The sequence below is a fragment of the Talpa occidentalis genome, unplaced genomic scaffold (assembly GCF_014898055.3).
Source record: "Talpa occidentalis isolate TD23 unplaced genomic scaffold, MPIMG_talOcc4v2.1 talOcc4.9, whole genome shotgun sequence".
NCBI classification, from domain to species: domain Eukaryota; kingdom Metazoa; phylum Chordata; class Mammalia; order Eulipotyphla; family Talpidae; genus Talpa; species Talpa occidentalis.
Window position 1 is genome coordinate 23,805,713 of NW_023605305.1, and position 6,829 is coordinate 23,812,541.

The following is a 6,829-nucleotide window of genomic DNA, read 5'->3' on the forward strand; positions in this document are numbered from 1 at the left end:
GATAATTATTACAGGGGGAAAAAGTATTTTATGAGTTTTTTCAGTAAATTATTTATTGAATATACACTGATGTAAATTTATTCCAGGCGCTAGGGATAGACCAGAAGATGTCCCTTTCCTTCTCGGGTCTGTATTTTGATATTACAGGCATTTTAAAAATGAGAAGTGCTTAATATTAGGTGAGTTCCATCTATCTGTAGGAGGTCAGCAGTGAAGGAGTTAATATTAGCTTGTAGGACTCCTAGGCTTTGGAAACAGATGGTTTCTCTGCCCCAGGGGATCTTTTTCTGAGGGGGATTAGAGGCCTGGGCTGAGGAAGGCCTGAGACCTCTCTCCCTCACCCCACGGCCCACACACCTGCTGCCCTGGCGCCTGGTGAGCTGTGTCACTTGTCCCCCACTTGGTAGGCACTTATTTGCAGGTTTGTGATCGTGGCTTTAAGGCTGTCTCTATGTTTCTGGCATTTTTATTTTCCAGCACTAATTTTTATTTATTGTCCAACATTACTGAAGTCCCATTTAAATTTAACAGGCATTGGGACTTGTCTGTGTTCTTTCTGGTTCAAGGTTACAAGTACATAATTGTCATCCTGATTACTTATATGTGTGTATTTTTTGAGTTAAGTTTTTTTTTTATTGTGGGTAAATATGCATAACAAAATTTCCCGTCGTCGTATCCATGTTAAAGCATGCAATTCCTGGACATTAAGAACATGTACAGTACTGTGCACCCCTCAGGTCTGACCTCAGATGGAAATCTCGTACTTGAAGCACTAGTTCTCCATCCCCTCACTGCCTCCAGCCCTGGCAATGATTAATCTGCTTTCTGACTTGTCTGTTCTGGATTGTTCATCCAAGTGGACTCATACAATGTGTGGCCTTTAGTGTTGTCTTTTTCACCTAGCTTATACATGGATATTTGCCTGCCTTTTTCGTATAACATAAGTATTTTTTCAATGTTTCCTTATGGTCATTATAATTTTAGGTTGTCTTGTTGATACTGGCTTCACTTAGCTAGTCTCTTACTGTTGAATATTTGGGTTGTGTCCAAGTTGTTACTGTTGTTACAGCTCTGTGTGGACATCTCCCTGACTGTGCTCTGCCTCTTTCAGAGGACTGTATGTTCTACTGCAGCTGCAGAAGAACCACTGCCTTTGCTTAGGATGCTGTGGCCTGTTCGTCAACTCTGGGAGAACAGTTAATAATGAATTTTATATAGAGGGGGCATTCTACTTTGCAGCAGAAAAGCTAGATTGCTAGAGAAAATCAAGCAGGAGAAAGAGGTTTTTTTCCTATCTAGAATTCTGCTCTGACGCTCTGGCCACCCCTGTGGGTGTAGCAAAATAGTGATTATAGCAGTTGAAGATGAAATGTTTTATTTATTCATTCAGCAAATACCTGGGAATCTACTATATGCCAGATAATAGGATTTGCCAGTGGGTAGAGCTTGGTGGAGCAGTGTCTTCTATGCCAACAACCTTGGATATTGCTTGGGAGCAAGACTCTAGTCTTGCTATTTCCAGGGTGATCAAGAATCCTGATCCACACAGTCCCTTATTACCTCATAATTTAAGGTACCAGTGTAAGTAGCATTCACACTTTAATTTGGGCTGCGCCTCATCATGCATGCTACTCCTGGTCTCCATTGTGACAGGGATGTGCTACAGGCCTGCGGCCTTTTAGTGGTTTTATTTACAACATCCTGGGTAAGGCTGTGTCTGGGTAGAAAGGCTCCTGGCACTTTATTGTTGCAATCTTACCGTGTTCATGCAAAGGATGGGGTGGGAGTGTCTCAGGTTGGGAGTTCAGACCCGACATATCAGGGATTAGTGCTTCTGGCCCTTTCTTGTCTTATAGCACACTTTCCCTCCTCCCTTTTGGTCACTACTGACCCATTTTATAATATAGTCTGAATTTCCTTGTTGCCTCATTGGGAAAATGTTGACCACTTAAGGCCATTCAGAGTCATACTAATGCCTCTAAAGCCCAGTGTTGAGTGGAGAAAGCACTTGAAACAACTGCCAGATCTTAGCAGTTTATTTAGGAGAGTCCTGAAACTCCAAATTGTTGATTTGGAGTGAGAAACCAGAGGCTGGATAGGGCACCGGAGTCTTCCCCTCTTCTCCATTTGTTGCTTTTCTTTGATGCAGAATTTGAGGTTATGTGTCTGTATCTCCAGATATATTTTGCCTAGTGTACATTTAAAACTGTTGAACATTCCCCTGTCAAGGAGGAGGGGAAGGGCTAGACCACGGGGAATAGAGCCTCTGTTCTCTCTCTCCCCCGGTCCCTCAGAGCCCACTGAATAACTAAGGGGAGCTGTGTTTGTGTTTCAGTGGGCTAGCTTTACTAAGCGGAACACAAAAGCCCAACGTACAAGTCATCCCCACAAGCCCAACATTTTCATATTTCTTTTTCTGCCAAAGAATCTTTGGTTAGAGTTAAGAATAACTAGTTTGTCTGTGGAAATACCAAGGCCTTTTGTTTGTCAGAAGAAAAGGGCTTTTGATTAAGACCTTCTTCTCTCTCTTTTTTTTCCTTTGCCTTATGCTGCTGTGGGAAGACTTCAGAGCCTGTGAAGGTGCTGGGTTTGAGGGGTTTGTGTAAAAGTGATAGCTAAATAAAACTAGGAGAGACTTCATGCCTTGCCACCCAGTTGAGCAGAGATTAAAAAAACAAAAGAAACAATAAAAATCTGCCCAATTTTTGGCGATTGTTTTATTCTTTTTTCTTTCTGTCTTTTATGAAATCCATCCCAAATGGTAGTGCCTCAAGAACATATGGTACTATTGACCTCACATCCTATCTGTCACTGAGTGTGACTTGGGGCAAGTTACTTAACCTATAGACCAACATTTTTCAGCTATAAAATGAGGCTTAGAATAGTACCATTTTCCTAGAGTTGTAATGAGAATTGAATGAGTTAATAGGTAGGAGTTAGAATATTACCATGGACGCATAATAAATGCTCAGTAAGTATAACTGCTATTTCAATAAATAGTATTACTACCATCTGTGGCAAATGCTGAGTTCAGCTTTATTTTCCTGATTCCTCATGTGGCTCTATAGGGCTCGCAAAGGCAGGCCTTGGTCTTTCTAGAATGCAGAGGAGGCAATTGTTCCATTAGGCATGATCCTTTTATTAGTCAGAGGTAAAGGGAAAGATTTATTCTCAGTGTGGACACATCTTAGAGACTCTGTGTCTCCCCCGCTGAATGTCAGTGAGGAAATCCATTTCGCTAGGAGGAACTCATTACTCTCTGGCAAAAGTATTTATTTGGGGGGTGGGAGTGTGTCAGGACTGTGGGAAGTTACCTACTTTCTCTGTCTGTGCCTGAGGGTAGTGAGATTTCCTGTGTTCCAGGAGAGCTGAAACCAAGCCTTAGAGGAGGGTCTCTCAGCTACCAAGTATATAGTAGCGAGAGAAGCTGGTGGCTTTTGCAGGCAAAGTGGTCCTCTTCCAGGGCTCTGCAGGGTCTACTCACTCTGTTACCGGGTCTGGGGAGTGTCACTGATGGAGGCTCTGAGCAAGGTCCTGGCCACTGCATGTCCCTGGGCATAAGTAAGTGACCTTCTGAATGACTTTCCCAAGCCTCTGGACTGTTTTATAAGCTGCCACATCCTTTCTCAAGTTGGTGGCGGTGGCTAAGGAAATGACGCAGAAATATATTGTTTCTTTCTTGCCTTTTTCTTATCTTCTAGTCTACCTTTTAGGAAGGGTTTCCATGTCTGCCTTCTTCATCCAACCCCGTTTCCTTTAAGGTGAAGTCACGTTTTATCTCTCATAGAGATTAGGTTCTAAAGTCAGCACATACCATAAAAATCCCAAATAATAAAAATTATCATTGAAAAAAATATTTTTTAATCCTTGAAAAATATTTTAAATGATCTGTAACTCAAAGTATATAAGCATAGCTTCATGTATATGCCAAGACAGAGATGGAACACCATATGTAATAGTTGGCCTGTAATTTTATAATTAAAAAAGTAAGCTTTTTTAAACCCTACAATCATATTCAAAATGCAGGGGGCTCACAGCATAGATGCTGAGACTTGCTGATGTCAGGCCCTCTCATCTGGTGTTCACCGTGGGGCCTAACTGAACCTTGGTGGGAGTGGAGTCGTGAGCCGCCCTCTGTGTGTGTTTAAATTATTTCTCTCTCTGGTTAAGTCTGCATAGTTAAATGAAGTGTGATGTGATTCTACCCTTTTATACTAGCTGTTTTTCTTGTTTCTTCTTTTGCTTTGTAAACCCTTGTGTTCTTCTAGACTTGTTTCATAGCTCTCAGCAATTCTTCTCTTATCTTGATGCTTGCTTGTATGTCTGCCTATTGTATTTCTTAATTATTTTCTGTGTTCAAGAGTCTTTTCTTTTTCTTATATATTTTTACATCATTTTTCATTTTTGCACAATGTATGCATTCAGGAGTCTTTTAAAGGGGACTGAGAGAAAGTGAGTGATGGAGAAGCTCTCTAGTCGTCTTCTTCATTTACATTCTGTAGTCACAGCTCCCACTTGCCTCCTTGTAGGTCCTCTACTTATTTATGACGCTTATCCCTTGCATATTAGGACCACTCTTTCGCTCCTCCCTTCCTTCCACTTTCTTCCTTTTAGGTTTTTTTTTTTTTTTTTTTTTAGATTTATTTATTTTTATACAAGAACCGGGGTACAGGCCAGATGCGTGGGAGGGTGAGAGGATTCACCAGAGACAGAGTGGGGAACAGAACAGGCAGACTGACGAAGTACACTGCTGAGGGGAGCAGTGGGCGAGACAGGAGAGGTCTGCTTCACCATGTGGGATTCTTGCCGGCTGCTGGGATCGAACCCGCACTGTAGAGGCTGTGACAGCTCCACAGTGTGGTGCTCAACCACCTGCGCCACCAGGGAGGCCCTAGGTCATTTTTTAAAAAAATATTTATTTATGCATTCAAGAGCTGTGGTGTGGGCCAGAGGTGTTGGGGGGTGGTGTCAGGGGATTTATCAGAGGCAGAGTGGGGAGCAGAACAGGAGGATCTACTGAAATACCCTGCTGAGGGGAACAGTCGGTGAGACAGGAGAGGTCTGCTGCACCATGTGGGTCACCTCCCTGGCTGAGGATCAAACTCGCGCAGCAGTGGCTGAGAATAGCTTCATAGTACTGAGACTTAAACCCTTGCACCACCAGGGAGGCCCCCTTTTAGGTCATTTTTCAATAGAAATTTCTCCTTATGCTAGGCCAGTTAGAAATTAATTCTTGCTAGACCTACTAAGCCTCACTGGTTTAGCTCTAGATCATCATTTCTTGGATTAACCACAATTCATGGCATCATTAAGAGGTAGCGAGGAACAGAACCCACCCAGAGAAATCAAAAGATGCCTTGCTCACATTCACCCACTGAAACCATGATCAGATTCTTGACTTGCAGTTGAATGCCTTCCTTCCCATCCCATTGCATGGCTTTGAAGCTTTATTGGCTAGGAACTGTCCTTTGTAAAATCCTTTAACTGCTCCTCCCTGCATTTGACTTCTTTAATTTTACTAGAGTTACGTTCCTGAACAAAAATGTTAGACGATGTAATCTCTAAAATACTTAAAATTAGTTTTGCTTCAAAGATATATTTGAGAACTCTGTAGCATCTCTTGAAACAGTTTAGAAACTGAGAGCCGTGTCACGACTGGTAGGACTGAGAGTCACTGTCACCGACCTAGAGGCCTGCCAAGATGGGGGTTGGTGGCCATAGTTCTGGGAGGCAGGGTCCATCCATGTGGGGAACCAACTGGAACACTGAAGGGTGGTGAAAAGTCAACAAGCGTTTGTTAAATTCCATTCTTTGCAAAGACACAGGACTACGTGTGGGAATTTGTACTAGGAATACAAATGTAGCCCCTGCTTTCAAGGCACTCACAGTCCTTGGTCCAGCTTGAGAAAAGAAGGCAGTATGTGTATGTGGAGCCATATCTCACAAAACTGTAATTTTTCTTGTCCTCCTTTGGTCACAGAACTGGAGGAGGAAAGTTACAGTTCACTGGGACCTTGGAGGAAAAAATCACCCAGTACAAGGCACTGAATGCAGTTTGCTGCTCACGTAGGGCAAGGTGGGGTTTTCCCAGGGTCTCCAGGGCTGGTGGTATTTATTTACTCAGTGAGCAGGACAGCTGGAACAGTGGAGTTCTCTATACTCTCTCCTCCCTTTTCTTCCCCGAAGTTCTTCCTTCTAGGAGCTACTGGTAAACATTTTGCTAGGTAATTTTTCAACTTAAAAGATATTTTTTCAGTAGTGGAGCTATCTAGAAACATCATGAATAAGAAAAATGATCTGCAGCCCCTGCTGCGTGCGAATCAAAGAGTTGGTCAGGCAGACGGAAGTGCACGCAGCAAGTGTTCTGGACACTGGAGCCACTAGGAGCTTCTGGTTGGGAGGGACTGGTGATTGTTCTGGTCTTTGTGACCATATTCCTTAAGTGTTGTCCAGCTTCTTCAGCTTTTTTTGAGTTGAAACATTACATTGTAACAAAGGTCAAGGCTGCAGTCCTTTCTTTCTCAATTCTAAGGAAGGAAAATGGGTTTATATAAGCTACATGTTTCTTCTTTGCTCCAGAAAAATTATGAAACCAAACCAAAACAAAAACAAAAAAAAAAAAGACAACTAAAGCCATCCAATAAAATAAAAACTTCAACAACTACTACTGACTTGTGGAGTCCCGGGTATTATTAGGCCACCAAACAAGGTTTCTGACAGTTTTTCTAGGTTGATGGCTAATGTACAAATAAATACATCACGTTCTAGCTGTTGTCATTTTGCTGTTTGCAAGGAGGGAACATCAGAGAGGGATCATGGAGCCCCACCA